This window comes from Pelobates fuscus, chromosome 1 (assembly GCF_036172605.1).
Source record: "Pelobates fuscus isolate aPelFus1 chromosome 1, aPelFus1.pri, whole genome shotgun sequence".
Classification (NCBI taxonomy): domain Eukaryota; kingdom Metazoa; phylum Chordata; class Amphibia; order Anura; family Pelobatidae; genus Pelobates; species Pelobates fuscus.
Genome location: NC_086317.1, coordinates 383,197,034 through 383,216,802, shown reverse-complemented (window position 1 = coordinate 383,216,802; position 19,769 = coordinate 383,197,034). Strand labels below are relative to the sequence as shown.

The following is a 19,769-nucleotide window of genomic DNA, read 5'->3' as shown; positions in this document are numbered from 1 at the left end:
ACAAATTCTCACTTTTAAATAGAAGGAAGCAGAGGGAGACAATCATAATGACGTATGCAGTGCCCTGGGTGGGACAAATGATATGCATTTTAAAAAGTGCACATCATTCTACGTATGTATTCTAAGTGCTATGCATTTTTAACATTCGCCCTAAAATGAGGAACACTTCATGTTGGACTCCACAGTCAGCAAACTTGAATTAAAGGAAATATTTTGCCGGCACTTGAATGTCCACATGCAAACTGCCTCAAGGAAATCTGACACCATCTCACTTGCTTAATTTGAATTATTTTTAATGATTGAGCACCATTTTATTGCAGATTTGTTCCTTAGCAATTTATGACCTAATTAGAGCGTAAATGATTGCTAAAGATCTTCTTCCACTTCTAGCTGTATTCATTTTCACTGCAAGTAGCTCATAGATGAAAAACAAAATATATATCAATCAGGTGACCTGTGAACATTAAATTAAAGCTAGCTACCTTTTTTTTTCTTTAAACATTGTCAACATTCAACCTCCCCTTCCAGTTTATTACATATGCTTATCACTCAGTTTTTATCCCATTATATTTATCCCATTATATAGTCTACTCAAACACACCACACATTACTATGATTTTCTGTTATACACTTCTACATGTACAAATAGGACACTATGCACAAATAATTTGGAGACACCTACAGGACCCTCAGTGCATCATAACAACTTTGCATCATTGACAAATGATGATGCTTAAAGTACTCTGCTGCCTGTCTACTGTGGTTTATGTGCATAAAAAAAATCTAAAACCTGCTGCAGCTAAAAGACTGCCTCCTGAAACAATTACATCAAATGAGGAATTTTACTTCCTGCTTTGCTGTCCAAAATTCATCCAACTTGCGGATGTGACACGTGCCACAGATGCAACATCTCTCCCCTCCTCTCTCCAACTCCGGGAACCAAGTCACAGCCACAAACCACATTCTCGGTTGCCTGCTCAGGAGATTTTTGCACACAGTCAATTCAGTAAACTATGACCTGAGCTACAAGTAATATAGCAGCTGCTATTAGTTTATAGAGCAGTTACACTTATACTATGTAATGAGTGTGTGCGTGGCTAAACTTCATATTCCATATGATTATTAGGTATTAATGCCACACTGTTTCAGGTGCATGTGAAAGGGGGATTAAATGAGTCTTAAATGCTAATATGGTCACCCCTAACATTCTGGGAATTGTGTATAAAAAATCTAATTAGTGAGCTTATCAGGGAAGTTTGCAAAATTACAGATGGACAGCAGATGGTGCCAAATAAAGTCTAAGCTGACCCCCAGTCTGCAGAAATATATGTTTAACAGTATCAGGGAAGATAAAATCTTCAGACACATACTGATGCCGGTATAGAGTCAGTCCTCTGAGTTATAGCCAGTTTCTTGTCCTTATTCTACAGTGTCTAGTTTCACATGTATTTGGCATAATGGCAAAACCATTCATAATCTACATCAAAAACTAGAAGATGTAAATCACTGTCATTTACACAAGTATAATTCACTTTCTCAGTTGATTTTTTAGGTCCCTCTGCCGCAGTATGTGATTGTTTTCTTTGGAAGCTCTCTAAACTATTCCAGAATAACGCACAAGACAACCTTATCTTATGTTCAACTTTGGACTGTGCTGGATCTTTTATAAAATTCCAAGACAACATACAAGCAGGTTTCAAAAATATTCTGGTCTGCAGTATAAAGCACAATCACTTCAATATTACAATAAGCAGCATGAGATAATCAGATGGGGTTTAAAATAAGAGCCTTGTAGAATGCATTCCTTTTGCCAACAAATACAAGAGCTCCAAAAGTATACGTTCAGGCTACATAATTTCAGAGACTCTCATACTGCGAACCTGTTTAATAAATAGTACGTTGAAATGGAGTATTTGTGAAACAAAGGTTCATGTAAGAAAGTCAGGGGGAAATAAAGAGAGGAAAAGCATGCGTAGAGCTGATTGAATGTCAAATTCTCACCCTTATAATCATAGTCATTATACATCATAGCTCAATCTGTAAAATGGGAGAAAAATAGCATTGCCTTGGAAGAGAATGAGCAGTATTGTGTCACATAACTAATTATTTGCAGGCGGGAGGGACACTGCGGTGACATGATTCTCTATGTGTCATTCTTCAGAACAGATTGTTACAGTGTTGGCATTTTATTCTGTCCATATGCAGTATCTCAGCCTAAAGTGATCTCAGTTACCGAATGTTTATATTAATACAGAGCCCGAGGCTGTCTTAGAGGCTCTGGTAATTGGCACCATACAATGCCGACTGCACTATTCAATAGTTTGAGTGGGAAGGAAGCAAGGAAGAAGATACAAAGTCACTAATTAAGGAATTGCAAATTTAGATTTAGGTGTAAGTAAACTGTACCTCCGTTCTGGGAAAATATATTTATTCATGGGGTAGCCTAACAGTCAAACATATATATCTATAATATATAATAATGTATAATGTAGTGATTTGATTCATGTTTTTCTAAGATTTAATTTTATGTTTTTAAATCTCTATTTCTAGAAATATGTGCTCTTATGTGTAGTATCCATTGATACTGTATGCACTAAGGTCGTGAGAGCGACCGAGTCCTCTGTGCTCCAGCTGTTACAAGGGGCCCAAAAGCTATCCACCTTAGAGCTGTGCTGTAAGACAGAGTAGACCCTACATGGGCAGCGAGCGAGCTTTGATCATCATGCTCTTCCTGCACAGATCCCTTGCGCTCCTTGCACTCTGGCCCCGGCATCACTAAAGGGCATGCATGGAAGCAGTATTGGAAGTGCTGGAAGTCGTTTCTCACTCTTGCTGGGGGATTATGGGATGCACTGACACCAATATGCTGGCAGTGAAGCAATCATGTTAACGTCAGCAAGGGATATTGTCTCATAGTCCATTATCTCAATGATTTTCTTTGTGTCGGGCCGGCAGGGTCGGATGTGTGCCGGGTGGGCTTCCAAACACTGGAATGGGTTGCTCAAGTTTTCAGCGTGCCGCTGGTGGGTGATAAGACTGTGGGTCCCCCGACCTGTTAATCCTTTCTGGGCTTGGAGATTGATTCCGTGCACGGGGTGTGTCGCCTGCCAGAGGATAAGCGGATTGCTCTTTAGCAAGCAGCAGCTGAGGTCCGCGGAGCTAAAAAAGTAACGCTACGGGCTCTGCAGTCCTTGATTGGGCATCTGAATTTTGCTTGCAGGGTGATTCCAGTGGGTCAGGTTTTTAATAGGTTCCTGGCTAGGGCTACGAGTGGCGACTCGTTCCTTCACCCCTATCAGCGGCCATGAAGGCCGATTTGGAGGTGTGGTCGGTTTTTCTGCGGGATTTCAACGGCCGGGTGTTTTTTCGGGAGGCGGCGGTGGCTTAGCTGGATTTGGAATTGTTTACGGATGCTCTGGGGAGCGTGGGGTTTGGAGTATGAACCATGGCTGGAGGCATGGAAGGCCAGCCCGATTATTCGCAACTTGGCGTTTCTGGATTTTTTTCCTTAGTGGTGGCACTGCCTCAATGGGAGCGGCAGTTGCAGAACAGGAAGGTGATATTTTTCTCTGATAACATGTCAGTAGTGGAAGCTGTTAATGGTTTATCTGCTTCCTCCATCCCTGTGGTCCGGCTACTTCACCATTTTGTACTTTATTGCATGAAAGTTAATGTGGTTTTCTGGGCGCAACATGTGCCAGGATTCTTGAATGTTGTTGCTGACTCACTCTCTCATTTTCAGTGGGCGAGGTTTCGGTCGGTGGCTCCGGGTGCACAGGAAGAAGGGGATCCCTGTCCGGCGGCGGTGTGGCAGCTTGGGACATCCTGCTTGGCGGACTCATAAGAGGGTCACTGGCGCTGTCCACATGGGCGGCCTACGTCAAGGTTTGGCAGGATTGGGACAGGGCAGTGGCTTGCGCAGGGGGTCTCAACTTTGAGACGCTTTTATGTTTCCTGTGTAGGTTGTTTGCTTCGGGCGCTTCCCCTTCGGTTGTGGGGCGAAACATGACAGCGCTAGCATTCCTATTCAAACTGAATGGTTGGGAGGACATGACAAAGCATTTAAAGGGTACAGGAAGGGGCGGAGGTTGAAGGACGCGCGGCGGCCTGTATCGTATTGCCAAGGTTTGTTTGGCGCGCTTCCAGAGGTTTGTTCTTCGGATTATGAAGTCCTGCTGTTTTCCGTGGCCTTCAGCTTGGCCTTTTTTTGGGGCATTTCGGTTGAGCGAACTGTTCAGTAGCAATCGTTTTGGTGGAGGGGGTTTGCAACTTTCAGATGTCGAATTATGGGAAGATCGGGTGGTGTTGCATTTGAGCTGGTCTAAGACTGACGTCTTCGGTAAGGGTTGCTCGGTAGTGCTGTTTTCGTTGCCAGGGGTCAAAGTTTGTCCGGAGTCTTCTGCTTTTGCTTAGCGGACAATACGTGCAGGGATTCGGGGTTCGTTTTTGGTTCATGAGGACGGGTCCTCCCTGTCAAAGTTCCAGTTCCTCAGGGTCTTCCGGTTCGCTCCGGCACATAGGGGCTTAGCTTCGTCGCAGTTTGGGATGCACTCTTTCTGGATCGGGGTCGTGACGGAGGCTACACCGCTGGGATTGGCTGAGGACTTAGTTAAGAAGATAGGCAGGCGGGAATCTGTGCATTTTAAAACTTACGTTGAGACCTGACTGTTTAGTTTAGGTTAGGTTCAGGTGGGTGTTTGCAGGGTACGTGTCAATGTTTGGGTGATTGGACACTCGTTCGTCTACTGGGCAAAAAGGAGGGCCGCAGTTCATCATCACGGCATGCAGCTGGGCTTTCTTCGTTCAGTAGTCAGAGTCTTGTGATTTGGTTTTCGGGGTTCCAGCTGGCGGGGGGGGGGTGTTGTTAGTTATGGAGGCGGATTGGTGAAGGTTAGGTGCCGAATGTGGTGTTGATACACGCTGGGGGGAACGATTTGGGTCAGGACCCACAACTGGAACTGATTGAGCAGATGAAGACAGATAATTGATAAGTAGTTAAATAATGTGGACACTTTGAGGCAGGTGGTCCCCGGGGTGGTGGCAGTGTCATCAGAGATGATTCCCTGTTTGCAATGGCATCATGCTAGGGACGTGAGGGCATTAGAAAAGAGCAGGGGTAAGGTGAACAAAATCATGGCGAATTATATTTGTTGAGTGGGGGAGTGGTCATTAGACACCCGGACTTGGAAGCGAAGTTTCAGGGATTTTACCGGCCAGACGGTGTTCATCTTTCTGATGTGGGTCCGAACTTTATGTTGCTCGGTTTTCAGGATGGTTTACAGAAAGCTGTTTTCTTGTTGGGGGATGGGGGGACGACACTCAGGTAGCTTAAGGAGTCAAGCTCTTAGCTGTGGCAGGGGATGGATAGAAAAGTTGGGGGTAGGTCAGTTGATCATAGATATATTAGTTTTAATTTGCTAAGAACAGTTAAGTTTGGAATGGTATTGGTAGGTTCGAACTCGTCTGTAGCTCCGAACCTGGTGTTTGTAGAGCGTATCTTGGTATACCCCATTATTGTGAAAATTGGAAAATCATGCCCCCGGTGGTAATGGTTTATGTTTTATGTTCATTTATTTATATGGTATAGTTGGTATTAATAATTGTTATGTGGATCATTGTCGGGGTAGTTATGTTAAAGGTAGTTATGTCAATTAGTCAATGCAGTTAGCAAATTGTCAACTGGAGCAGCATACATTTCAATATACAAGTGACATCATTTAAAAAAATCTTACATGCTTTTTTGCATAAACAGTATATTCAACTATATAACTGATAAGTAGTTAAAGATTTAGAAACTTTGAGGCAGGTGGTCCCCGGGGTGGTGGTAGTGTGGTCTGAGATGATTCCCCGTTTGCAATGGCGTCATGCTAGGAACGTGAGGGCGTTAGAAAAGAGCAGGGGTAAGGTGAACAAAATCATAGCGAATTATATTCGTCGAGTGGGTGGGGTGGTGGTCATCAGACACCAGAACTTGGAAGCGAAGCTTCCGGGATTTTACCAGCCGGACGGTGTTCATCTTTCTGATGTGGGTCTGGACTTTATGTTGTTCGGTTTTCAGGATGGTTTACAGAAAGCTGTTTTCTTGTTGGGGAGTGTGGGGGGGACGACCTCAGGTAGCTTAAGGAGTCAAGCTCTGAGCTGTGGCGGGGGATAGATAGAAAAGTTGGGGGTAGGTCAATTGGTCATAGGTATGTTAGTTTTAGTTCGCTAATAACAGTTATGTTTGGAATGGTATTGGAAAGTTCGAGCTCGTCGGTAGCTCCAAATCTGGTGTGTGTAGGGCGTATCTTGGTATACCCCTATATTGTGAAAACTGGAAAATCATGCCCTCGTGGTAATGGTTTATGTTTTTTTTTTAAATCTGTTTTTATTTGTGTTGTGAAAGTTGAGAAAAAATATGTTTTGCTTTTTGTAGGCTCCGTCTCCTTAGCCTAGTCTTCCGTCAATCCTTGTGGTCATTTGTTGGTGTCCGTCTGTTTATGGTAGCATTAGTGTGTGTGGGCCTGATTTCGCGTTGTCTCGTGTGCCCGTAGTCCTATGGTATGGTGTCGTGTCTGTTCCATCTGTATATCTTATCGATTGTTTAATTTCTCCTTACTACTTATCCTTTTCCCTTGTCCTGTTATGTTGTTTAGTAAGAGCTTTTTTTTTTAGCGTGTCTGTAGTTGTTCATATTATTCGTTTATTTGTCATGTATCTAGTTTTATACATATATATATATATATATATGTTGTTTTGCTTTTGTTTTTTTGTTTATTTGCTACTATGTCTTTGGTCGCTCAGTGTGTGTTTCTTGTGTGTGTTGCTTCTTTGTGTGCTCCGTGGTTGCTGTGTTTGTCATGTGTCCTCCACTTTGGAGTTCGTGTCTCTCTGCTCTAGTCGTGTTTCATATCAGCTTCTAGTGTAAGTGTCTCCCTTTTCTTCTTTATCTTTATGTTATGTGTGTGTGGAGATCTTCTCCCCTTGAGGGGAGGGAGGGGGGTGGGGGGTTGATGAAGGGGGGGTGGGGGGGAGGACGAAGGGGGGGTGGGGAGGGAGGAGGGAGGGAGTGTGTCTGTCTCTCCCCGTGGCGTGTCCGAGCCCCCTCCTACGCTCATTCCGGCTCTTCCGGTTGGGTGCACTCTTTTTGTGTCATGTCTTAAGCGATATACAATATCCAGGGTGTCCATAATTCTGTGTGTTTATCCTCCTTGCCTATTGTTTCTGCTATTTTGGCTTCCGCTCTTTTTATGTCTTCTACTTTATTCTTCCATTGTTCTATTGTAGGTATATGTTCTTTCCTCCAGTGCAATGGGATTAGGGATTTAGCCACATTTAGCAGGTGTCTCAGGATTGACTTTTTGTAAGAGGGTATGGGTCGTTCTGTGTGGTGTATGAGGGCAGCCCCCATTGTCAGCTCTGCAGGGTCTCCTATGATGTGTCCTATTTCCTGTTCAATGTTCTCCCAGTACGGTTTTATTTTATCACAGTCCCACCAGATGTGCTTCAAAGGTTCCGGGGCCGTTTCCACATGTTCGGAATGGTTGGTGTGTAGCGGTTAATCAGGGAGGGTGTGCGATACCAGTGCGTGAGAAGCTTGTAGTTTACTTCCTGGCAGTGGGAGCTAGTGGAGCTTTTGTGTTGTAGTATTAAGATCTTTTCCCACTGGGTATCCGCAAAGGATTCCCCCGTCCATTCCTCCCACTGCCTTTTGTATAAGGTGTTTTCTGTTCTTTGTCCTGTCAGTATGCTTTGATATATCATGGAGACCCTCCCTTCTGTCTCTGGTGTCTGTGTGCATAGGTTCTCGAACCATGTGAGGTCCCTATGTATTTTGGCTCTGTGTGGTAGATTGTGGTAGTAGTGAGTCAGTTGTGCGTAATTGAATTGCATCAGCGTGTGTGGCCTCTCTTCCGATATGTCACGCAGTGGTTTCACTCCCGTGTTGCTTAGAGTTGCATATATGGGTATGTATCCGTCTTGGTTCTCCATCGGCCAAGCCTTCGGTGGGAGGCTGTCTCCTAGATTAGGGTTGTATGTGATCGGTATCAGCGGGCTGGGTTTGGGTGAGATCTGCTGTCCTTTCCTTAACATATTCCAGTGTCTCAGGGTGTGCGTGAGTGGGGATTCCTCCCCCAATAATATCTGTGCGTCTTCTTCTCTATGCCAAATCAGTGTGTGCAGTCTTTTCTCAGTGGAGTCCCTCCAGAGTGTTACCCATCTTTTGTTAGGTGTGTCCGTGTGGAGTTCCTTGAGTCTCTGCAGTACTGTTGCCTGGTGATACCGTCTGATGTCGGGTAGGGCTAATCCCCCCCAGCTTCTTGGTAGGCAGAGTTTATCAAAGCCAATGCGGGCCCTCTCCCCTCTCCAAATGTATTGTGTGATTGCCGTTTTGAGTGTCTTGAAAAATGTTTGTGGAATCACCTGTGGAGCTGTGTGAAATATGTAGAGTAGCCTAGGTAAAACATTCATTTTTACCACTGCAATTCTCCCCAGCCAAGATATGTGGGGGTAATGCCATCTTTTGAGGTCCCCGAGAATGGTCTTCAGTAGGGGCATGTGGTTATGGGCGTAGATGTCCTTTGCCTCGCGTGTGACCCACAGCCCGAGATATTAATATCGCGCTGTATAGAGGCCACCTCTGACCTGATTGCCTCATGCAGATTGGCATATAACGCCTGGAGGTCTGATTTCGTGACCATCACTTCAGTGAGGGCCCTGATGTCGGCTCTTGTATCAGCTAAGGAGGGACCCTGCGCCTCTGATGTCCGCGGCGTTGCGGCCTGTCTGTCGGCCATCTTGGATCCCGGTGTTGCGCGTGTTTGTCTGGCCGGGGTTCGGAGTTAGCCGTCCAGTGTGCCTGTGAGTTGCTGTTGCTGCGGCCATTCCTCTGCTGGGTGGGAGTCCGGCCGTTTGTTTCGTCCCATCTGGCAGGTTAGCTCGCTTAAGGTGCGCTGTTTAGGGCTGAGCGGGATGGAGCTCCTCGATCAGGCAGCCATCTCCTTCGGCGTCCAGGCCACGCCCCCAATGGTTTATGTTTTATGTTAATTTATTTAGATGGTATAGTTGGTATTATTAATTGTTATGTGGGTCATTGTAGGGGTAGTTATGTTAAAGGTATGGGGGTTAATAGTATATCATGTTTTGTGTTGACAATGACCTTATAATTTTACATGTTGCTTTTTATATCATTAAAGCAAAAATATTAATTTTCCAATACAAGGTGTCTTAATATTTTTTGGGGGTATGGGGTTAATTAGGCAAATGCCGAAAGGGGACTATGCATATGTCATGATTTTAGTAGCAAAAACATTTGCTAGTTTCATTTTATAATTACCCTCCCGTATTTTTTTCACTCCATGTTTCCCATAATTAATTATGAATATTTATCATACACAGTGTTATTTGATGTATTCTTTGATTAAATCATAGAATATAATTAAATTGTAATGCTGTAAACATGAAACAAGATTCTCCTTTCTTCATTATATTCTCCTAAACCTCTTCAACAAACTCAGGTACTCAATTAAATAAATCTTGCATTTATTAAATTGCCCTGAGTTATCAGATTAAATTTTGACCACACTTTAATGAGTTTTAACATTACCCAGCCAAAGGTGGTCTAAGAACCAGCAGTTGGGATTTTTTCTTCAATTACTCACTGCAGTTAGCAAATTGTCCACTGGAGCAGCATACATCTCAATATACCAGTGACATCATTAAAAAAAAATCTTTGATGCTTTTTTTTTGCATAAACAGTATATTCAACGGTATAATTGATAAGTAGTTAAACAGATTGCTGATCCAAGGAGACATTTGATTGCAATTATGGAGTCAAGAAAGAATATTTTCCATTTTTGAGGACTGGAAATTGGAAATGGCTACAATTGCAGGTTTTTTTGTTTGTTTTTTGCATTCTTTTGGATCAACAGCATAAATGTTTGGGCTTTAGAGTTGAACTTGATGGGCTTTAGTCTTTTTTCAACTTAGACAACTATGTTACGTTTCTATTGTGTGTCCATGTGCATGACTCTCCCACAACCTTTGGGAGAGTAGCGCAGATATTACACAAGTAATGTATATATATATTATTGCATAGATGTATATATATATATATATATACAGCATCATACGTAAAAGGTACTGCAGTTTTTTACAGAAATAGCAAATCAATCAGCAGAAGCACAGTTCCGGTAGTGTCAACAATAATATAATGTAAGATAATAAAGGTTTGGGGGGCCTGAGAGAAGTAGGATGGCGTCCATCATTAGTAGATACATACTCTGGAAATGTAATAGGGCTGCCCAGATGATCAGGAGCACATTCAGTCGATGCCTAAGGTAGAAAAATGTATGGATAATGTGCAGGGTTACAAAGGCAGTGTCAAGGAGGAGGTGAGGAAAGGCAACCTCCCGTCCCCACGTTAGTGTGGAGTGTGAAGCCATGGACTTGGGGGCTCAGAATGTCCAAGTGCTTCCCTTTATAGAGATGACAGAAGACTTTGGTGGTCTAAGTTCGTCTGTGGCGGACAGTTTTCCGACTGCGTGGTTTTTGCTTCAGAGTAAATCACCTGGTGACCTTTGACCTAGGTGGGTGAACACGGAGTGAGACAGGCAGTTGGGGTAAGATTATGCTGAAGGAGCCTCATTCACCTCGACAGGATGTCGCTTTGTGGTTTTCCTGGGCTGTCTCAGAAGCGAGAGAATATCTCCTCCACAGACTGTTTCAGTGGATCATGATACGCATCTTCGGACTGCATATGAGTAGGCCCCTGAGGGAAAGGCAAGTCTGCCATCTTGTTGAGGCTTGCTTCACAACTTATAGTCTGCAATTGGCCTCAGGCCATTAAAACAGGCCAGTGGGGACTTAGATAACCCCCACTGATCCAGAGCGGGAAGGGGGTAACAGGGTAGTGTGGGTATTCAGAAAAGATATGCTACCATGCAATGCAGGAGATTGGCCATTTCTCCAGACCGGCTAAAGCACCAGGACTCACTGAATCTTACCAGGATTGCAACATATGGCTTTCCATGGAGCACTCCAAGGCAACCCAATCAGCTCCACAGACCAGCAAAATAAGTTTTGTGCCGGACAAGCGTGATGCGAGTCGAGTAGAGCAGGTCAAGAGTCAAGAGTTATAGGTAGGAGATCACCCAAAATATGTCTGGCTGCCATGCAGTCCAGGACCTGCCCCCCCCCCCCCTCAAAATATGTTAACTGTAGTTTCAATTGTTACCGAGTTAACACTCATAAATCCATAAGCAGCAGATCTTCAAAAAAAGGTGGAGAAGCATAGAGCAATTCGGGTCCCAAAAAGGGACATATGGGGTTTATGTGTCATGCATGGCATCTAAGGAACTTAGGTTGGATTCTAAATATTAATAACTATGTTAAGAAATATATTAATATACATATATAGCCAACGGACCATTTTGTGCAGAAGGAAAATTGTTTTGTTGGGCTCTGAGCATTAAAAACACCAAAACATGTTATGACACATTAGTGTTTGTTTAAATTCTTATGATATTACTAAACCTAAGATTTAGGAGAAAAGACCATGCAACAATAGGACTACAATATGTGCTCTAAACCATGCTTCTGTACAACAACTGTAAATCACAAGACAAAAAGGTTATAAATAGTGTTCTTTGCCAACTGTCTGTGTAAGTATGAAATTCATGATAGCTCCATTCTGGCAATGTGTGTGTTTTGGTTTTTAACTCATGGCTTGGACATCAGTTGCTGATTAACAACTTTATTTTTACAGTGCCAGTCATTTTAACGTCCCAATTTCCCAGTGCCCTTGTCATTGGCTTTGTCTTTTGGCTGTTATTTCTTGCTTTGCCTATGTTATTTCCTGAGGGTGAATTGTCACCTAAAATTTCTCAGAACAGCACCATCCCTGGCTATACCCCCACTCGCACGGCTAAAATTAAATTGTTCCTCTCTGTCTATTTGGAATGTTGGGAGGTATGAGTGTGGAACGTTGCCGAGTTACAGATTTTTTCTTTTCCTGATACATCTCATGTACTCTTGTTCTTTTTTTTTCTATTATTTGATTTTGGAACAACCTCATAGACTTGCAGGATTAACCAAGAACTACAGGGTTTGTAAGCAGACTCTGGGTAAAAATATCTTCCTCATAAGTAGCATGTAGTAGTGTCCACTTTCAGACCAGCAATACCTAAACACAAAACCCTACAACCAACAAAAGCAGGTCATAACATAATGAGTCAATCTCTACCACTTTCTATGAGACTGTCTTCCCTTTTCTCCGAATAGGGCTGGTCCTTCTTTAATGTCCGTATTGAGAACTATGACTTATTTTCCAAAGACATTTATAGAATGATATAAAATGCGTAATTTACATTTCAGCACATCCATAATCGACCCTGTGCACCTTCCAAATACCTCTCACAATATGATATTCTAGGCTTGAGCAATGCCTATAAAAATGGCACTTAACTTGTACCTTATATACAACAGAGACTCAGCTAGACTGCTGATCGAGAAATGGCTTAAGCCAAGTCTTCCAGGTCCTCGTCTACAATAAGGCATGTGGAAATAGTTACCAATTTACAGAGCAATTTATAAAACAAACATAACAGACTAATGCTGAGGACTGGTTAAATTGCTGCATTAATCATATACTCCGGTAAAATGCTGACCCCCTTCCGGTGCCCCCTCACCCACCATAAATCCAAACCGAGATCATTATCCAATATTTGCACAGGGTGTAATTAGGAAGATCCTAAATGTTGGGATGGGAAAAGCATAAACATTGAGTGCTATTTATTATTCATGATCTCCTGCTGAAAGCTGCTAACTTTAGTGCATACCACATCCTAATCTCCCAGCAAGCTCCAGGCCGCCACCGCTGCCATGCACACACCTCAGCTAAAAGAAAGAAAGAAAGAAAAAAAGAGCTGACAGCTAAATGTCTCCTGCTCTTTCATCTCTTCTTTCCTTTCTTGCTAAAAGACATAATTACATTAACCATTCACATCCAATCACACTGCCATCGATCTGCACAGTTAGACAGCTTCATAGAAAAAGTGTGAACCAGTCAAATACGCTCATGTCGATTATTAATGCAATTTGTGTGCTTTGTTCCATGTCTGTAGTGTGAGGGATACCCAGTAGAATCCTTATTCAAAGAGTATTGTCATATTCTGAATACCCTTTTTATTAGAGGAACAGTGTTTTGGAGCCATGCGCTTACTGGTTGATGACATAGAGGAGAGCCTAGTCACTGGCTCCAGGATTCTACACCCAAGAATTATATCTAAAGTCTCGTATCCTTTCTTATTGTTTAAGTTTTAAATGTTTCTCTACATAGGAAGTTGTCTAAACCATTTGGCTGGCTGAGCATCATGGGAGAGGCTGTCTGCAATACCTTGGGTTCAAAAATTAGAGTGGCTCTCTAAAGAAACCTCATCTTAATAAAGTTGTTTTAGAAGAATTTCATCTTAATAAAGTTGTTTTGTGGAATGGAGTTCCTAAACGCCGTCCTATCTTAAGTTGGTTCCTGTTATTATTATTGCCATTTATATAGCGCCAACAGATTCCGTATCGCTTTACAATATTATGAGAGGGGGGGATGTAACTATAAATAGGACAATTACAAGAAAACTTACAGGAACGATAGGTTGAAGTGGACCCTGCTCAAACGAGCTTACAGTCTATAGGAGGTGGAGTATAAGACACGTTAGGACAGGAAATAGCAATCAAATAGGGTGGGAGTGAAGCAGAGCTGGAGGACAGAGTAAAGCACTGCCCTATAGGAGAGAGCAAGAGACAGGTGTGTAAGGTAGAGGTTACTCTGCGAGGCCATAAGCTTTCCTAAAGAGATGGGTTTTAAGGCATTTCTTAAATGATTGAAGACTAGGGGAGAGTCTGATGGCGGTAGGCAGGCTATTCCATAGGACGTACGGGTGCGAGCAGCAGTCAGGAGGTGGTCACGGGCAGAGCGGAGGGATCGAGGAGGGGCATACTTATGGATCAGTGAAGAGATATAAGAGGGGCTAGAATTGTTCAGTGCTTTAAATGTATGGGTTAGTACTTTGAATTGACTCTTATTGGAAACTGGGAGCCAATGTAAGGACTGGCAGAGGGGTGAGGTGTGAGAGGACCGACTAGAGAGGAAAACCTGTTGGCCTGACTGCACTATTACCTTTGCTCGGCTGCCATAGGAGAGCAGAAAGGGAAGCAGTGGGTCAAAGGGTGCCTGTTGTGATTAACAGTAAGTGTGAATAAAATGTTAAAATGGTGTAAAAAATGCTTATAATAATTTTTACAGATCCAAGGCAACTAAAAAAAAAAAAGAACACAAAATAGATTGACATATAATCCTGATTGTTAAATGCCTAATATATGTAGGACTTAAATAAATTTTTAGTAGTTAAAAGGAAACTCCAGTGCCAGAAAAACGATCCATTTTTCTGGCACTGGAGGGTCCCTCTCCCTCCCACCCCCCAATCCCCGGTTGAAAACCCCTTCAGTGACTTACCTGGGACAGCGGCGATGTCCCTCGCCGCTGTCTCCGCCTCCGCGACGCTCCTCCTTGTGATTACGTCGGCCGGTGGGCGAGACTAATCTCGCCCACCGGCCGAGGAGACCTAATGCGCATGCGCGGAAATGCCGCGCATGCGCATTACGTCTCCCCATAGGAAAGCATTGAAAAATCATTTCAATGCTTTCCTATGGGGTTTTGAGCGACGCTGGAGGTCCTCACACAGCGTGAGGACGTCCAGCGACGCTCTAGCACAGGAAACCTGTGCTAGAAACTAGGAAGTGACCTCTAGTGGCTGTCTAGTAGACAGCCACTAGAGGAGGAGTTAACCCTGCAATGTAATTATTGCAGTTTATGAAAAACTGCAATAATTACACTTGCAGGGTTAAGGGTAGTGGGAGTTGGCACCCAGACCACTCCAATGAGCAGAAGTGGTCTGGGTGCCTGGAGTGTCCCTTTAATGCTAACCCAATATCACCCCTCCTAATAATACCCCTTACCCTACGCTTACTGTAACCATTAGTCTGCCCTAACTCACCATTAACTCTACACTGCACTGCATACCGCTCATCTGTCAGTCTGGGGCCACTAAGAACTGATACTTAGGAATCACTGGTGTGAGAAGGGATTAGACTCTCATTTTTCAAGAAACCTTATCCACTTACATCAAAGCCATTAAAACGTCTCTTCTTTGATTTGCCTGGAGCCCATATTATGTATTTTAACCTTCCCCAAGGAATATAATGGAGAAATAATGACACGGGCAGTGGGAAACAACAAAAGCAGGCTGCAATTTGTACGATCTAGAGGAGAACACTGAAAAAATGTTGGTTATGATTGTTCTCCAATTTCAGGATGAAATGTGTTGACCTTAATAATCAATAGTAATAGCTATAAAATAATACATTAAGACAAATCATTATAGTGAAATATGCAGTATGGGCACAAGAAAACAAAATTTGAATTGTTTAAAAAAAATACAAAAAAATAATTTCTGCAAATATTGGCCTCATTTCCATGCTTGCCATAATCATTTATGGTGAAGTCGGTAAACGCTAACATTGCTGTCGCTATCTTAGAGATTATCAGCGATTTCCATACTACATAACGTTTAACGATTGGTAATTAACTGCTCCTGAAATTGTTTACATCTCCCACGGAGATTAATAGGAATTTCTAAATTCTAATAGGGTTATACGCACAGTACCAAATACCTCCAGTTTGGATGATCAAAACAATCTTTATATATAATATGTAGCAATATCTGGATAGAAACATAGAATGTGACGGCAGATAAGAACCATTCGGCCCATCTAGTCTGCCCAATTTCTAAATACTTTCATTAGTCCCTGACCTTATCTTAAAGTTAGGATAGCCTTATGCCTATCCCACGCATGCTTAAACTCCTTTACTGTGTTAACCTCTACCACTTCAGCTGGAAGGCTATTCCATGCTTCCACTACCCTCTCAGTAAAGTAATACTTTCTGATATTATTTTTAAACCTTTGTCCCTCTAATTTAAGACTATGTCCTCTTGTTGTGGTAGTTTTTCTTATTTTAAATATAATCTCCTCCTTTACTGTGTTGATTCCCTTTATGTATTTAAATGTTTCTATCATGTCCCCCCTGTCTCGTCTTTCCTCCAAGCTATGCATGTTAAGATCCCTTAAGCTTTACTGGTGAGTTTTATCCTGCAATCAATGAACCAGTTTAATGTTGTACTATAGCCAACAAGTAACAGAGAATACAGACCACATTTCAGCCTGGCCGGATTCAACGAAACAGCTGAAAGCAGGGACTGAATAGTGGAAATACGCAGCCGATTGCTCAAATACAGAGATAATCGGACAGAACTGCCAACTGCCTGCTAGCTGGACCAGAATTGCAGGCAGGAAGTTGCCAATTCTAATACAAGCTATCATCCCAAAAAGCTGTCATTAGCAACATTTTGTTCTGGAGAAACCCCAAGAGTTAAAATATACTTATTGAGATTATTACATTTATATTACATTAATTATTCATAGTCATTATTGTATTTATATTTTATTAATGATTATTTGAACTATTTGACCGCTGCTTGCTTGTACCGCTGGATTTGTTCAGAGTGAATATGGTTGATATTCACAGGGTTATTCAATGAACTGAGAATTCAAGGTGAATTGAAAGAGAATTTCACATTTAAAGGGACACTCCAGGCACCCAGACCACTTCAGCCCATTGAAGTGGTCTGGGTGCCAACTCCCATCACCCTTAGCCCTAGAGTGGTAATTATTGCATTTTTTATAAACTGCAATAATTACCTTGCAGGGTTAAGTCCTCCTCTAGTGGCTGTCTACCAGATGCTATATTTTATAGAATAACGGAATGAGAGAATCACTGATTTTTTTTTAACAGGTACAGGATAATTTAGAATAAGAAATCCTCACGTGGGTGAAATAATCAATTTCATACTAGATTTACCTTTGGTAAATGTGGTAACTGCAAATTTGGTTAAAATATGATCATTTTAACGGGGTTTTGTTCTTCTTGGCTACAGTCGCATATTACTGAGTTATTCCATAAGTAGCCAATGGTATCCTTCCTAAATGGTAAAGCTTACCACCTGTCACTACCTCACTAGAATTATCGCCTTCCTCACCCAGGTGTAGAGAGAAAAAGACGTAAATACTACTAATAATAAGAAAGTGTTTAACCTGGAAAGGTATATTAAGGTATTCTCTGGTTTCCAGAAGATGTTACTATTCCTCAATTTAATGGTACTCATTTTATCTACTATAATACCGAATGAGGAGCACAACCGGCTAAAATACAAAGCACTTTATTGTACAAATATCCAAAATATACATCAAAGTATAAATGTAGTCATGTATATACAGTCAAAATGAAGGCTCTGACCAAAACAGATAATAGAAATAAGAGATAAGCAATCTAGGATATGCAGACTGAATGGTTGTACTCCAAATACAAAAAAAGAATGGATACCTATACACAAATGTTAACCAAATAGTACATACCCGAACCAATTGAACCTATTAAAGTGACTGAGTGGAGACATGCTCCCTTGATAAAGGCGTACAGCGCCGAAATGTTGGGGGTATTCTGCGACTTTTTCACCCTTTTCTAAGTCGCTTTAATAGGTTCAATTGGTTCTAGAAAAATGTACGTGGTTGGGGGGGAATAAACCTGGTATGATTTTTTTTTCCTTACTGTTTTTGCTCTAAATTTTCAAATTCCAAACTATTCCAGGTTTAGTGAATTAATCTGACACTGTATTGGCCTTATTATATTTAAAGACACAGCAGTTGATTTAACTGCTCAAATCCCTGACCTTCTGCAGGGATCTATTTGCCCACACACCCTATCTTGTGATTAAATTTGTACATCTCCTGTATAGTATCCTACCCCCTGAACAGAAAGTATAGAGATACCATTATGTAGTCATGGGAGTTATGCATTTAATCCATGTTAATTTAATATACAGACTATATTTTTAGTTTACGTATTTGATAGGCGAATGAAGACCTCCCGATTTATTACCAATATTAGATTAATTAGTCCAATAGCTACAAATAAACAGACGTCAAGATGCATTAGAGAGTCTGTGCAGATCAAAAATGATAATTATTTTTTCTTGGGTAATTACATAAGAAGGTCTCATAATTATTAAGAATCAATGCAAAAAATGATGGTAATTTTTACATTCATTTCTCAATCCTCCCATATACCCTGCCTTGCCAGCCTGTGTAATTGTCATTAAAAAAGGATATCTTAAGTAAAGATAATCAGTGTGCTGGTTTCATGCCTCTGTAAGTTTCCATGGCAATAAGAGGCATGATTCCACTTGCTTCCTTTGCTTCTTCCATTAGCGCTATGCAGAGGGAAATACACAGCTTTCCGATGTAATTCAGATAACAAAATGTGTTATTAAAACACTGGAGAGCATCCAATAAACCCCAAGTTTTTTAAAGCCACTGACCAGCGTTCCCTGCCTGTGTTGGAGAAGAGAACCCATAATCTACTCTTGATCCTATCAACTTCACCAGTCAAAACACAAAATATCTAAATGCACCACTAAAAATGCACCACTATTTTTGGGCTTGCCCCCATATCAAGTCATTTTTGAAGGAAGTCTTACTTACACACAAATATTATGCCTACATTGCAAGTTAATTCAGAATTCATTATACTGGGACCCATTTAATCCCAGCACATTTCCAATAAGAAGTTTTTAACTATATTATTACTCACTTTTTGCTTTTTAACCACTGGGTATCATTTGCTTAAAGGGACACTATAGGCACCAAACCTCTTTATTTCATTGAGATGGTCTGGTGCAAGTTTCCTTTCCCTCTCAGTCCTGCAATGTAAAACATTGCAATTTTAGATAAACTTCAAAGTTTACATTGCAGGACTAAGACAGTCTCTAGTGGTTGTTGACCAGATTTCTACTAGAGGCTCTTTTGGGCGTGTACCATAATCTAGGTCGCCTAAGTGACGCTAGATATCCTCTTGCTCTGCGGGGAGGACCTAATGTGCATGAGCGGCAAGTGCTGTCTCAGGTGACATTAGAGAAGGTGCAGCACCGATACAAATTTGTATTCCTAACAATATAGAATCCCTTTAATCTACTATTGCTGATTTTTATACTCCAGTCCTGAGTACCACTTATAGTTCCAACTGAGACTACTTAATATAGATCAAATACTTCCTTTTTTATTAGCTTTGTTAGGTTGCCATTGTTTTGTTCATTTTATGTTAGAAATATAGCAGCCTCTACATTTTAGTTTTTTTTTTGTTTCCCCAAGGAGATATGAAGACAAGAAGTAACAATTCAACAATATTGAAAATAAATATTTAATAAAGTATAAAGAAAATGAACCCTTACTCCTTCCCATTCCCCTCTCCCTTTTACCCACCAGAAGTACATCAGTCTGTATGTCCCTGCAGTGCCTGCTTAAGCAGTCACCATCATCATAGGTGTACATACTGCACAGCCTTCCTATCTCCAAGGGCCAGTGCTGCCCTCTTGCATGTGTATGTCATTGAATAGGCAAACATGCAAAAAAGAGGCACAATTAAACGTTTTGATGTCCCTCATATAGAAAATGTGATTTTATTATACATTTGTGGTTCCCAAAATGGATCTGACTAGGAGTAACTGGTTTAGGCTTGGCATAACATCTTGCTATGAGATATTCTGTGAATGTCATATACATTTCCTTAAACCAATTTACTCCTCTCAAGATAAATATATTCATACAGTATTGTTTCAAAGGGT

At 41.7% G+C, this 19,769-nt stretch overlaps 1 protein-coding gene across 3 annotated transcripts in view; it reads right to left on the bottom strand.

Moving 5' to 3' along the window:
- The window catches only part of CACNB3 (calcium voltage-gated channel auxiliary subunit beta 3), a 273,992-nt gene that overhangs the window by 81,258 nt on the left and 172,965 nt on the right, over positions 1 to 19,769 (bottom strand). The window lies entirely within an intron of this gene.